Here is a 14,232-nt window from a genome sequence, read left to right as displayed (position 1 = left end):
GAAAAGAAATCTTGTTTGATCCATCTTTACTATCACAGCTTGGGCTTGCATTCAGCTTCCAGCCATCACTTGAACTGGATTATTGTGTAACTGCTGTTCCTGGCTTTGCTCTACCCTTAGAAGGTTGTTTTTATCCAATCCTTTTCATCTGAAGCTGTTCAAAAATGCCCTGAGGAGTAATTCTTGTTGTTGAGATGGGTACTCTGAGGGTGCTGTGTGCGTGCCTGGGTGTTGGACACGGAACAATGGGATCCTGTTCTGCAGGAGGTGTCACTGACCTGCTGAGCTCAGAAACCTGGGATGTGTTTGCCAGGCTGTCTGTCAGAGCCCCAGCAGCTCCAAAAGCTGAGATTTAGGTTTAATTTGTGCATTTACAGCAAACCCAGTGCATCTCCAAAGCGCTGGATTTACTGCATGACCCAGAGCAGCTGTGCTCCCTTCTGCATCTCTTTGTGCCCAGGAAATCTCAGGCTGGAAATCAAACAGCCAGGCTGGGAGCTGAGGCTGCTTCATTTGCACAACATCACTTAAAAGCATTAAATGGTTTCTAAGTGATTGCCTGGACTAAATATACTCCTTTGACAGATTTTTCCAGCTTTGTGCCTTTGTTTGTCAGGAAAGCACAAATGCCTGGAGAGCTCATCCCTTAACCCTGCACATCATTTGTTCCACTGCTTTGGAGGAAGATCCGTGTGAGGAAGGGATGGTGGATCAAGGGGGGGGAAAGGGTTTTGTCCTGTGGGGTTTGAACCAGGACAGTCCTGACAATTAAAAGGATAATTTGGACTCTTGATTTAGATTGTGGGGAAATCCTGTTCCACACCTGAAACTCTTCTTTGCCCACCAATTTTAATCCTGTTCATTTCTAGGGTGAAGGAATGAGCAGTAACACTTGCTGGATGAAACCACAACAGAAAATTTAATTATAACAATGCATGATACATTTCAAAAGCCCCAAATTCCAGCCCTGGCCTGGAATTCAGCTTTGTGGGAGATGGGGAGATTGAAGCTCTTGACCAAGAACTGGGCTCTGGTATGGGAATAAATCACATTGATTCTGTTTTCTTCATGGTGGAAAAAGGCCATTCTTTATTCACATAATACACATAATTTTATACATAAATTTATATATATAATTTTATATAATATATATTATAATAATAATATAATAATAGTTATAATATTATACAGTTAAAATAATATTAAATTATATCTTATATTATATATAACAAGTATATTTATATAACATATCAATATATCAATATCAATATATTAATTAGATAATATTTAATAAATTTATTATGTAATATATAAGTATAATATAAAGATATAATAATATATAATATCTAATATATAAAAATATATAAAATACTAAGTTTATTATATAATATATGATAATATATAATAACTGTATTATGTAATATCTAAGAAATAATTTATTATGTAATATCTAATATATAAATATATTATATATAATGCAATATTGTATAATAGATAATATATTAGTTATATAATAATTATATATTAATAATTTATACAACTATAATAATAATACACCTAATTTTATCCAGTTTTACAGAGCTCATGAGTGACTCCCATTGCTCAGGAACTCTCTTGCCAATCCCTTCATTGGTCAGTAACAAGCTGTTATTCTCTATTGACTGGTCACTCAAACTCTTGGTGTATATATGCAGGAAAAGTTATTGGAGAAAGATAGTTTTCATTTTTCTCAGGGTGTACAAACAGTTTATCCGGGTGCTGGTTGTTTTTCCCAGGAATGGATTGTTGTGTTAATGAACTGCTCACACAGGATTGCTTCCACACGGGAATTGCGGAGGGCTGCCTTGACAAGGCCAGGCAGTGATTGCAGGAGAGCAGGATTGATTTTCTGAAGCATTTCTCTGTGATTTTTTTACCTCACTGCAATGCTCTGGTGCTGTGCCCACGGTTCCAGCTGGGCTCTGTGTTGGGGCAGTGCTGCTGAGCAATCCCAGCTCTGCCCACGCGGCACCAGGAGGATTTCCCACCCCTCCTCAGGTGCTGCTTTAAGGCACAACAGGATTTCATGTCCTTTCCTTGTCCTGCACAGCTTTGACTCTCAATAGAAAGACTCCTTTAAGATCAAAGGTTCCTTTACGAGCAGATGAGAATTAATTGAACCTAAACCCAACTGCACAGCTATTCCAAATAAGCTAAAACCTAGGAAACAACAAAAAGCCCCTGTTGCTGGTGTTCATCTTTTTCCCATTGAAAGTCATTTGGGTAATGCCTGACATCCTAAATAACAGCTGAGATTTTTTTTTTTTTTTTAACAGAGAGTTCCTATATTTCTAAACTGGCCATGCGCCATAATATTTTGTAGCTGCATGAGGAGCTTATTTCCAAAATATGTGGTTGTAAAATATTTTTAAGGCTTTCTCCAAACTTCTTTTGATAAACAGAAGGCCAATCAATGTGTGATTTTTTTTTTTATATGCACTTACATGCCTCTGAATAGAAATTTTAAGTCTCATGTGTTGCTCTTTAAAACATTTCCTAGATCTTTTATATAAAGAGTAGTCAGATTTTCTTTTATTTGTTTTTCTAAGCCTCTTCTATTTTTTATTCCTAGCAAGAGAAATCTCTAGCTTTGTTACTGAGTCTGGCAGCTCACAAGAATGCACAGTTCAAATGAAATTCAGAGTTTTTCCTCCAGAACTTTACTGGATTCAGCAGGGCTCTGGGATGCTGCATAATTTTTCTAGAACAAAATGCAAAGAGGAGTCATAGCTGGGAAAACTGACAGCGCTGGTGTTTTATAAAGGCAATGCTTGTAGTCTTCATTTCTCTGCTGGAGGGCACTGAAGAAATCCTGGGTTGTGAAAAGGGAAGAAGTGGAAGTTTTGGAGGTTTTTGTGTTCCAGTGACAGAAGTGAAACCACCTGTTCAGGAAAGGGAAGCAGCCACTTTGAGAGGGGCTGGTTGTGCTATTTCACAGCTGGTGATTTTCAGTGTCTCATCCTGTCCCAGTCTCTGACCATACTTTGTCCCCAAAGTGACACCACTTGAAATTTTCTCTTTATTTCATTGCCAGCTCTAGGACAACACTTGTAATTTCCAGCTGTACGTGGTTTTCCTTCCTCTCATGCTGTAGCAATCCAAGAGAGAGGTCGGTCTCCCTGCAACTGGGACCTGCCTCAGCTCCTGCAATTCCTGAGGATATTCTGATAAAATACATCACCCTGCTGACAGCTGTGTGTGAACACACCTTGGCAGATGCTGGAGTTTTGTGGAGGGCTCAGAGCTAGACATCCCACACCTCCCAGTGGTTACCAACTGAATACCATTTCTACAAACTGTGCCTGGTTTTCCCACTTTATCTTCTGCTCAGATAATTTATTCACATTTATGGTGTCAATAATGCTGTATTGACAATAATGTTGTGTGCATGTAAAATAATCAAACATCTCAAACCAGACCTTGTCAGGAGAACATCAATTTATTGCTTTTGCCAAATGATGCTTAAAGCTCTGCCTAAACTGAGGCACAGAGCTGGTGGGATTTTTGCTGCTTTTTCTCCCCTCCCCTTGGACAAAAAGGAAAGACACAACTTTTATGCACAGCCTGTCCCTGTATCTGTATCTGCCTTTTTCTTGGCTACAGCTCAAGCCCTTGAACTTGTGACATTCTTTCACCTCCCTGGATCTGTTTCAAGATTAAACTGTGGAGTGTGTCAGCTCTTCAACAGGAATAGGCTCCAAGTTTTCTCCCAGAACCTGTTAGGAAGATGATTTACCTTCTGTCCTAATTGTTTTCCTGCTCAAAAAGTTTGTGGTCTAAAAAAGAGCAAAGCTACCAAATATAGCTGAAGAGTCAAAACAAATAATCTCAGATTGAACTTTATTGGCCTCAACAATTAGCAAATACAAATGATGGTGTAAATGTGGAGCTGTGCCCAGTTTGCAAACACAAAGCTTCTGTCCAGGGCTCTGTTGTCTGGCAGCATTTTCTGGGTGAAGTTCTGAGATCTTGGAGTGGGACAGGAGGTCTGGAGTTAATTCCACTTCTGTTCTCTGCCTGGGGACTCTGTGGGTGCCTGTGCTCTTCCCATCCCCTCCCCGTGATGCTGCCCAGGGATTCCCTTCCCCAGGAGGAGATTGGATTCCTGTAAGGGCTGGGAAAGTTCCCCACATGGTTCAACCCTGAGCTCCTGCCTTCATTAATGAGTATCTTCATTAACATGACAGCCTAATTAGCCACAGACAGAGGTCTCCTACTTTAATCCAGCTACACAGGGCTCCTTGGAAGGCTCCTGCAGGAGTTCTGCCTTGCCAGACAGCCCTGCATAGGAGCAGCCCTTTCTATGACACAACAAAATGGGAGTGTGGTGAAAATATGTTTTTTTCCACAGTAATCTGCCATAACTACATTTCCAGGTTGTTGCAGGTTTTGCAGACCAGACCTTCCCAGGTGAGCCAGTGGTTTGAAAGCAGGCACCTGAGCATTTTGGAGATCCATTTCTCACCTTTTCTTTTTAAAGGGAAGGGGCTTTCATTTTCTCAAATTTTCTTTATTTTCTTTTAAAGGGCAAGGGTTTTTAATTTCTGACTTTTTTTTAAAGTGGTTCTTTGTGCTTTGCTCTGAGGGTGCCAGTGCTGTTTGGGTGAGTTCAGTGGGCACAGCTCTCTCCTGTGTGCTCAGTGTTTCTTGCTCTTGTCCCTTCAACTTCTTCCAGGGACTTCTCCAAGAGAGTCAGAGTTTGATTTCTGCCTGAACTGGGACAGATTTTATGTGGGAACTCAGTGCTGGAGTGTTTGGCTTCTGAGCCTGCTGAGGGATCCCCATGCAGGTGCTAATGGGGAATGGCAAAAGAACCTGTTGGGATTTCTTGCTTTGCCAACCATCCTCCCTTTGCAGAACAGGCTTTCCTGGATATTTTGGGGTCTCAACTATGAAATGTTGGAAATCATGTTGGAATACAGGTGGTGTGGATTTCAGCATGCCCTGCAATGCTAGGAGTCAGCAGTGATTTTTTTGCCAAGTTGGAACTCGAGAATCAGGAAAAAAGCCCTGATAAAGCATGAACAGGATTGTCTGTGGTAACACCTGGGCTGGGAGTGCTGAGGAATTTGGGTTAATAAGCTCTGCCCGCTGGGCTACCCAGTTTTAGTGCAAATGGTTGTCTGTGCAGTGAATCCACTGCTGAGCTCTGTGCTCCCTTCCTCAGGCCCCAAAAGAGGTTAAGAAACCCCAGGACCATTCTGCTGAGTGTCTTGGGCCAGATTCATGGACGTGGCCTGGCTATTTTGTGCTGCCCTGCTGATGCAAAGCAGCCATAAACCTGGATTAGTGCAGTGCAGCAGTGGGAGGCTCCAGCACAGAGACAGGATGGCTGCAGCTTGCTCTGATATTTGTTCTCTCAAACTCTGCACACATTAATTGTTCAACTTAATAAAATTGTAATTTAATGCAGTTTGGCTCTTCTGGGAGTCATGAATGTAATAAAATGCTGATTTTTTTTGATTTTTTTTTAAGAGGCCTGGACCTAGGGGTAAGTCTTCATCTGTTTTAATTAGTTATTTCTTATAGCCTTAAGGGGCCTGCCCTTAGCAGGGCAGGATGAAAATGTCATTCCCTGAATCTGCAATTTTGCCCAGATTTGAGAGAACAAGAACAAGAATGAGCACTTGCTGCATGTCTGTGGAAGGAAGAAGGAAGAGTAAGGTTATTTGCATTTTTTGTTTGATTTGTTTTCAAAAAGTTGTATTAATTTAGAGTCAAACAGTGTTAAATCTCAGAGTTTGGGGTCAGCCCTGATCAGCACCTTGGGCTGAGCCCTCGGGGCAGCGGGAGTGAGGATGGGGCTGTCACAAAACCCACCATGAAACAGTGAGCAGCTGACATTAAACAGATTGTAAAATGGAAAGCTTTATTTCCAAACTCTTAAAGTTATATATGAGCCCATTCCAAGGAGAGAATGGAGCATGCATTGCAGTGGGAAGATAAGGCTGGGCTTCCTGCTCCCCACTCCAACACAATGTTTTATACCATCATTTCCTCCTTATTATATTTTATTTGCACTCTATTTCAGCACAATGAACTAAATCTTGGGGGACATAAAAGTTCTGGAAGTGCCTAATAACCAACTTCTCCCCTTTGAAATGCCACATAAGTTAAGTAAACAGAGCCAAAGTAGATAATATTTTGTTTTCTTTGTAAGTGTAACTACCAGTCCCTCTTTACAGTTGTGCACTTTGCTTTTGTCCAAAGAACAGACAAGGAACAGAGGACAGAATTTAGTAACTTTAACACAGAGTAAACTCATGACCTCAGTGACTTTTGCTTGTATTCTTTAATTGCTTTTTAGTACAGAATTGTTGGTATTGCAGATTAAACTCCTAAAGCAATAGAATCAAGTTCTCAGTGATGAATTTTCCAACTTCCCCCATCACACTGGATTAAATATAAGCGATCTCATGTTTGTGCCCTTCCCCTTTTTTATGTAGCTTTGGAGAAACACTTTGAATTTACATAATTTAAAGGCAATCCACATAGAAAATAAAATTAATTACTTTGTTCCTTATGCTGATTTTATTCTCCTGGACTACTCCCAGGCCAGATTCAATGCTGAGCCCTCCAGAGCTGAGCTTTGGGAAGCTGAGATGAACAATCCAGCAATGTCTGTAGCTCTTTACTGTCATTCTTGTTCTCTTCATATTCAAAGCATCACCCAGGGCTTGTTTATATGCATTACTGTACCTCTTTAAATGAAGGTGTAATTTAAATCAGTTTCATTAAGCTGGTCCAATCGGCTGCTCAGCCACTCTTATTGCAACATAAACTAACTTTATTTCATGTTATTGTAAATCAGCCAGGAACATTGTCAGCTTAAAATGTAATAATCCATTAAATTAGGCTAAAATTGAAACATCCTATTAGGAGTTTGGGCTGGCATGTACCCACTTAAATTAGCTGGAGCAAGTTTATGTGTACACAGAGAATTAGAAATGGAATCCAGCACCTCCTGTGGTAAATTCCATCATCTTGGGGCCAGTCAGTGTCTGAGAAATTGGGATGCAGAGTTGTCTGAGCAGTGCCAGTGGTCAGGGCATGTCTGGGGACCAAATCTGCCCCCTGAATTTATTCCTTTAGCTCCTCAGAGGTTCCATTGCTTTGGGTGCTGTCACCAGCCCACAGATGTTCTGGAAGCTTGCAGCTCCCCACTTGCCAGAAGTTTCCTCTGCGTTTTCCCTCTGACTCTTAGATGTGGATGGAGAAAGAGCCTCATGCCAGGAGTGGTGGTTTTGCAGGAGGAATGAGCTGTGGTTTATTAATCACACAGAATTCACAGAATAAAAAGGTTGGAAGAGACCTTCAAGATCATCGAGTCCAGCCCAGCCCCAACAGCTCAACCCTGGCCCCCAGTGCCACATCCAGGCTTTGTTAAACACACCCAGGGATGGGGACTCCAGCACCTCCCTGGGCAGCCATTCCAATATTTTATCACTTTTTCAGTGAAAAACTTTCTCCTAACCTCCAACCTCTATTTCCCTTGGTGCAGCTTGAGGCTGTGTCCTCTGGTTCTGGCAGTTGTTGCCTGCTTTGCCCCAGGATATTTAGGAGGGAAATATTCAGTTACAAAGTGGTAAAAATCACCTTTTTTCTACCTGGGAAGTTCACAGCTCCAGCTGTGCTTTGGCACAGCTCTCATCAGCAGAGAAATACTCCAATGTTTCTCTTCCCTACCACTGATTTCTTCTTCTGAGTTGCCACTTTAACAGAACTGTGTGTTCAGCAACATCTACTGATTTAGCCACTAAACTTTCCTTTTGTTACTTGTATGAAAGATGCGTTTTGGGGGCTGTATTTTTCCTCCACCTGATTTAGGTCAAAGTTTAACTTTCTCTCCTCAGCTCAGCTCTCCTACTCAGGAGTAGGGGCAGAGGAAGGGGTGGAGAAGGTCCCTGGTGATACCAAAGCTGAAATCATCACTGAAAGCATCCCTGGGCTCTCCAGAGCAGTGTCATTGTCATTGTCAGGCTCACAGCAGCTAAAAATCTCCAAACCTCAGCCTCACCACAGGGGCAGCTGCTTGGTGTCACACTGATACTAAACAAGCAGGAACTAAAGCAAATACTCCATGTTTTGTTTGTTGTGGATTGGCTTTTTTAAATTTTTGATTTCTCATGGTTCCATGTCAGCAGCAGTGAGAACATGCAGACAGCTTTTTCCTGTATTTTTATTTTTTGTGTGCTGTGAAAAAGCACAAGAGGCGTTTAGGCTTCAGTCACTCCCACTGCTTGTGTGCTGGGTGTGATTTGCATCAGAATAGGTATTTTCCCTTTTTATCTGTAAATTCATTTACATAATATTCATCAGTATGCAAGTTGTGCTGGTGAAAGGATTGCTGACATGTGGAGAGATACCTCAGGTTTTCAGCTTATTGTTCAGGCAACAAGTATATGAAGGTGCAGGTTGCTAATTATAGTGTACACCTTGTCAGTTCCACAGGCTTTATCCTATAGAAAAAGGGCTTTATTAAATTTCTGCTGTATTATTTTGTCACCAGCAACCCTGAAGTATTAGGCTATGAGACTTTTTTTAAGTATTAAAAAAAAAGCCAGCATCAATTTCAAGATGAAATTGAATCCAGGCTCTTGACAGGCAAATCTGTGAATTTTGGGAATACCTGACTGCAAGCCCCAAGTACATTTTGCCAGCTTAGAAAATGGGACATTTAAAACAAAAAAAGTTAAAATGTTTGCTGTATTGTTCATGGGAGGTTCTAGAAAGGGAATCCTTTCTTCCACCAGTTTCTGAATTCAGGTGGGGTTTGTACCAGGTGAGTTAGAGGAACAGTCTGAGGATCCCTTACCTTGGGTTTAATAGTGCTAAATCAGGAGGTACAAACAAAGTCAAGTTGCTTTTGTGCTCAAGAAGCCTGAAGAAAAATGATGTTTTAACGGGTAACAGAACTTTTGTCAACTTTGAATATTTCGTAGCTGGAAAACCAAATAGTTTTAATTTCTTTGTTTTTTAAGAAATGGCAGTTTGCTGCTAGGTTGGTTGCCTTTTGTTTCATTGATGACTTCTGCTTTGAATTTAAGGATGAATGAAGCTCTCAAATGTTTACAGCTCCTCAAGGAGAATATACATTGGTGTTATGTGTTATGCATCTTCAGAGACCTTTGCTATTTCAGGAGTCTTTCTTTACCGTCAGTCGCTTGTAGCTTTAGAACTTTTTATTTTTTGGTGATATTTTCAATATACTTTAAGCTGCTGTAAAGAAAAGAGATCTTTGTGCTGTCCCTTGTAGCCACTGATTCTTCAGTGACCCCAAACCTCAGTAGGATCAGGAAAAATCTTGGTTCCAACCCAAAATATTTGTCTGGTGCCAGAACCATCCCGTGGTACCTGCAGCTCTATTGTGTAGTCAGGAATTTCTGGTGTTGTGGGATGGAGGGGTTAAACTCAGATAAGCTAAAATGTGCCATGGAGCACAGATTGTCTATGGGAGCATTCCAGGTTCAGCCTCACTTTTTAATCGCCAGGGGAGCCACAGCCTCCAGTTCTGTGGCTTCCCCACCACATGAGCTCCTGCACTCCGAGGCTGGAATCTGCTTTTGGCTTTTTACAGAACTCTGTAGAAACATGAAATAAAGAGAGCAAAGTGTTCTGGATAATCTGGATACTCAACAGGAAGGGGGAAAAAAATCTCCAATGAGCCAACAGTAAAGAAAACCGCCCCCTCTTTTTTTGTCTTTTGGAACAAGAACCACAATCCTGGTTGCTCTTTTCTGTGGCATTCTTGGGATGGCAGCAGGTGAAGAGGAGCAATCACTGCACAGGGCTTATTATTAAAAATTAATAAGTAAATTCTTATTGGTTTAAATTGTGAGTTGGCCTTTCCTCTCTCAGAAACAAAAATGCACTTACAAAAGCACAAAGTGCATCAATTAAGGTCTCAAATAATAAGGTTGTATTCCATGATCTCAGAGATCTTTTCCAACCTTATTCAGAGAATCACAGACAGGTTTTAAGTCATAATTAACGACAACATTCATAACTGAGGTAGTTGTTTGCTTTGCAGAGTTGAACAGAATTATTCAGACCTTTCTTGTCTTCTGTGTACATTTTTTTAATCAGATATGCATTTTAAGGCTTCTGTTTGTCAAATTTTGTCTTTGTTACTATTCTGGCCAAGCTGTTTATTTTTGCCAAGTAGCTGATACCTGGTTGATTTATTCGATATGTTGCCAGCTCAACTCCTTATTCTGTTAACTACTCATGTCTTGAATTTATTTGACAGTGCTGATGAAAGTGGGAAAATTGATGTAATTCCATCTGCTCAAGCTAATTCCTACAGAGAGAGCTGAATTGTGGCTTGGAGGAGAGCTCCTGCCCCCTTCATATGAAAATGTCATCCTTTGGTACAGCTGAGCTTTAAGAACTCAGAGATCTCAGAGCAAAACAAGCGGATGTGGCACTTGAGGGTGTGGTTTAATGAGGAACATGACTGATGGTTGGACTGGATGAGCTTAAAGGTCTTTCCCAGCCTTAATAACTCCATGATAGTGTGATTCAGTGCTGGGCTCTGTGTGTCCATATCTATTTGTGTTAATAATAATAATTTTTTTGGGCAGGTAGTGAGGAAAAGAAGGGCTGGGAGTTCTTTGATCGAAGAGAAGACTCCACTCTAGAAGGATTTATGTGCCAAGATCCGTGTGCTGAAATGAAAACTCTCCAGCAGTTGCCTGGCTCTTAGAGCATGTCCTTAAACCTCTCCTTCTGCAGAGCAGCAGCTGAATGTGCCCTCTAAAATGTTAATTTTCCTTAATAATTCCATGATTATGTGATTCAGTTCTGGGCTGTGTGTATCCATATCTATTTGTGTTAATAATAATAATAATAATAATAATAATAATAATAATAATAATAATAATAATAATAATAATAATAACAACAACAATTTTTGGGGCAGGTATTGAGGAAAAGAAGGGCTGGGCATTCTTTGATCGAAGAGAAGACTCCACTCTAGAAGGATTTATGTGCCAAGATTCGTGTGCTGAAATGAAAACTCTCCAGCCTGGGCTCTTAGAGCACATCCTTAAACCTCTCCTTGTGAAGAAACAGCAGCTGAACATGCCTTGGAAAATGTTAATTGGGCTCTGCGCCTCCGTGGTTTGAATCAGGGAGATGCTGATGCCTCATCCCAAAGGAATTCCCATTATTGGGCTCCCCAGTTCAATCAGCACCAGAGGCACCTCTTTTATTGGCAGATCTGGCTGATCAATGGAGCAGGCAGCTCAATCAGCAGCTGGTGAGGTTCAGTCCCCAGGGAGTGTGGAGAAGCTGCTCCTGCTCCGTGTATGCAGTGTGAGTGTGGAATTCCAGAAATGTTTATTGAGCCAGCAAAGGCTGGACTTGGGAATGGAATGACTTCTGTCTGAAATGGGATCTCATAACACCAGGATCAATAAAACCCTTATGCCAAGTGAATCCTAAAGGTGATTGTGTATCTCTGAGCTGTTTGCTGCCTGCTTTATGTTCTCAACTTGGTGCAGATACAAAAAAACCCCACTAAAACCTCTAATTTAAGTAAATTTCTTTTCATCTTGGCTTGATAAATGAAGCTCTTTTGAAGCTATCACGTACTTGAATACATTTAAAGGGTGACAAGGTCTTATCTATTTTGGAAGAGTGTGAGGTTGGAAATGATAAGATTTGATTTAATTTATATTTAATTTGCAATGCATATTCGTTTTGTATATATAGTTCAAATTACATGCTCATGTAGTATACATCCTTAATTTGTCCTGCATATTTATTTTGTAAATGGTATTAACTTTGGGTTTAATTTTTTCAAGAAGCAAGGCAGCTAAATATCACATTTTTTTGTCTTTATACCTGTGTTAGCAGGTGGGAGGCCGAGCTCTCTGGGCAGTTTGGAGATGTGGCTCCTCTCGGTTCTTCACGTTCTGTGAAACCACTTGGTGAGTTCTTCCTTCTTTCACTTCTAGTTCCATGATCTTTTAAACTCTCTGGCCTTGATGCAGAACTTTTTGGCATGTGTGTGAGACATCCAGGAGGAATTTTAATAGGAATAATTTTTTATCAATTCAATATGAGTCATAAATAATTGTTCAGTAGCAGAGTGTTCATTGCACTCTCCAAAGCTTCTTCCTTCCTCCATGACATTTTATGGAATGCTGACTGATCAGAAGGATTTTGAAATGACTGAAGCTTTCCTCCACCATTTGTGAACATCTATGCATTATTAATCTATGCTACAAAACTGGTGAAGTACTCAGTTTATTTTCACAGCTGTGGAATACAAATAATTTTCACTCGTGAATGGGATTTCCTCTCACTCTACAGGGTGTTTTTTACACTGCAAAAGTTCTTCTAGACTTCTTGTACGTTTATAATTGTGTTATAAAAAAAGCAGAATCAATCATCTGGAAAGATTGATGTCAAAAGAAACTAAATAATAGCCTCAGTTCTTCATATTTTGTCTTGTTTCTGTACAAGAGCTGAAAACTCAAACTTGTAAATATGCATCTAAAGATGCCCAGTGCTAATTTTATTGTGTGTAGGATGGACTGAGAAAATCAACAAGGATTTGGGCTTTACAGTCTCTTTCTCATTAATACATTTTGGCTTCTGGAATAATGTACTGGGAGGATGGATCAAAATAAGTGTTGCAATGCATTTCCATAGACAGGAAAACACTGTCAGGAAAATTGCTTTATGTATATATTTATACACACTTAAAAAATACATATGCATGAAAATAGCAAAATGTGTCTCCTAGGCTGAATCAGTGCCTTAAGTAAGGACTGTTCAGGTGTTTTGACAAGGGGAGTGTTGGTCTGTGCACATTGACATTACTTCTGAAAAGCTTTAAAATGCTTCTTCTTCCATCTCGTTCTCACCTCAATTCCCAGTGAGCCTCTCCCATCCCGGTTCTGAGGTTCTAATCCCAGGGTGTTGGTGTGGGAAGAGACCTCATCCATGGCAGGGACACCTTTCACTGTCCCAGGTGATCCTTGTCCAGCCTGGCCTTGGACACTTCCAGGGATGGGGAGCCTGGACAGCTCTCTGGAGCTGCTCAAAACCAGGCTGCATGGTCCTGTAGCTCAATCTTCTGGGCTTGCCTCCTTTTCACTCATTTCCTGAGCAGTTCTGAGTCCTATCCAACCCTTAAAGATCAGATTATATTACTGAGAATTTCCTCTGCTTCTGTTGTTTTGCATCCTCAAAGAGGGCTCTGCCCCACTCTGCTCCTCAGCTTTCCCCACTTTTCTTTCCTTTCTCTGCTCTCTCCTTCCTCTTCTCCATTTTATCCTCCTGCCTTTGAGCTGAGCAGCAAATATCCTCATGATATTTACAGGAGGGGTAGTATTTGGAGAGCTCTTTGTTTGGTATTTCCATTGGAAATACCACAAGCAGTCATGTTTCCATGATATTTCCATTGACATTAACTTCAGGACGACTTCCTTTAATCAGGTTTAGTGGGGAGGAAGCTTCATATTCCTTGTCAGCTTTGTGTGTTTGCTTTGTCCCTTTTAAAATCATGTGGCAAATGAACCAGGAGGAAAAGATCACAATCAGTTGGCTTGTCTTTATTCAGAGTGAAAACTAAAACAAATGTAGCTTCAGCAGCAGCTCGTGTACAGGGAGAACATATTGAGGTGATTTAAATATTTATAGATGTAAAAATCTTCAGCTGCTGAAAGACTGCATGAAAGAAGAGACTTCTCCTAATGCTTGAAAACTAACAAATAATGTGACATGAGGTTTTAATTGTTGTCCAGGCATAAAATGCCTTATTTTAAGGCTTGACTTGTTATTTACTCAATCAACATAATCAACGTTTATAGGCTAAAAATTCAACTTAATTTGTGGTCTTCTGCATAAAAATTCTATCAACAAACCAAACCACCTGGAATGTTGAATTTATTGAGAAAAAGTGGGCTTGTACTAGGACAAAACGTTAGTTTTAATCCTGAAGAAGAAGTAAATAGATTATATTGGACAAGAATTGAGAGTAATTAACTTCTGCATTTCCACTGTGCAGCTGCAGTGCATGGTGCCTGGAAGAATGGTTTTTGTGGAATTAGGCAGGAGACCTGGATTCTGTTCCTGGCATTTTCACAAATTTACTGAATTTCTCCAAGTCAGTCATTTAATCTCTGTAGTGAAGTAAAATAACTTCTCTACTTCATGGGAATATGAAATGAATATTAAATT

This window comes from Ammospiza nelsoni, chromosome 10, assembly GCF_027579445.1.
Source record: "Ammospiza nelsoni isolate bAmmNel1 chromosome 10, bAmmNel1.pri, whole genome shotgun sequence".
Classification (NCBI taxonomy): domain Eukaryota; kingdom Metazoa; phylum Chordata; class Aves; order Passeriformes; family Passerellidae; genus Ammospiza; species Ammospiza nelsoni.
Note: the sequence above shows the minus strand (reverse complement) of the source record.